The following is a 1,471-nucleotide window of genomic DNA, read 5'->3' as shown; positions in this document are numbered from 1 at the left end:
GCCGCCCCCCCGCCACGGCCAGTGCCCATGACTCCGAGCTGGCACTTGGGTGACTGCTGTGGAACGTCCGCTGTGCCTGGGGGGCAGCGATCGCACCCCGAGCCCTGAGGTCTCCGTCCGGAGGTTCCTGGACTTCGCCCGTTAGCGGGGACCCTGGGCCGGGAGGCTGACACATCCCTTGGGCACCGCGGCCGCAGCCTCCGGACCCCCCGCCACGGCCAGTGCCCATGACTCCGAGCTGGCACTTGGGTGACTGCTGTGGAACGTCCGCTGTGCCTGGGGGGCAGCGATCGCACCCCGAGCCCTGAGGTCTCCGTCCGGAGGTTCCTGGACTTCGCCCGTTAGCGGGGACCCTGGGCCGGGAGGCTGACACATCCCTTGGGCACCGCGGCCGCAGCCTCCGGACCCACAAAGCACAGACACCAGCGAGGACCCCGCCGCCCGGGGCCGTGTTGTCTCCCGTCCAGTGCTGTTCCGTGGCCACGGGCAGCAGCTCAATAAACCGCTCTGTGCACGGAGCCTCTGGGCCCTGCACATGGCAGGCAGCCCGTGCGCTTCTGTGTCCATGTCCAGAGCATGATGAGGTCTCAGGTGCCCGGCCGGCGCGGCCCAGTGGCTGGGCATCGAATCATGAACCAGGAGGTCAGGGTTCGATTCCCGTCAGGGCATGTGCCCAGGTTGTGGGCTCCATCCCCAATGGGGAGCGTGCAGAAGGCGGCAGCCGATCCATGATTCTCTCTCATCATTGATGTTTCTATCTCTCTCTCCTCCTCACTTCTCTCTGAAGTCAAATTTCTTAAAGACACATTTTTTAAAAAACAACAAAGGTATTGTCACCTTGACCTCCCGCCCCCCACAGTTTATTGGAGGGGCCGTTAGAGGGTGAAGCAGGACAAATCCCACCCTCCGGCCTGCACCCCACAGGCAGGCTCGCGGGCAGGCTGCCGGGAGGGGCTGGCGGGCGAGGTCTGCAGGCCCTCGAGGTGCTGGCCACTCCGGTGCTGTTTTCACGTTGACGTATGTCACAATATATCCGAACCCTCTTATCCTGATCGACTATAACTAACAGACAAAAGGCCACTGAAGACAAATGCAGAAGCAGAGATGGAAATAAGCTTTCGGAGGAAGAAGTTACTGGTTTTAAGCAAACTCAGCAGCTAAATGAAGTGACTGGCAAAGTGCCATGGGGTTTGCTCTCTGAGGGGAGGGGAGGGGAGGGGAGATGAAGGAGCTGGTGGGAGGAGCGCAGTTTCCAGGAGCCGTGGGCACCCCATCCAGCGCCCTGTGGGGCGGCTGCTGTCGCCCCATGTTCCGGTCACCCCCCATGTTCCGATCGCCTTGTCTGTAGTTGTTCTGGTTGGGAATGAACTCAGTACACAGTCTGAAGGGAGGTTTCATTTCTCCTCGGCCGGCCGCGCTGTGCGATCACCCACACGGGCGAGATCTGGTAGCATCCAGCTCCTGTGGGTCT

Source organism: Myotis davidii, unplaced genomic scaffold (genome assembly GCF_000327345.1).
Source record: "Myotis davidii unplaced genomic scaffold, ASM32734v1 scaffold609, whole genome shotgun sequence".
Classification (NCBI taxonomy): Eukaryota; Metazoa; Chordata; class Mammalia; order Chiroptera; family Vespertilionidae; genus Myotis; species Myotis davidii.
The sequence above is the reverse complement of the archived record's forward strand: the minus strand, read 5'-3'. Positions refer to the sequence as shown.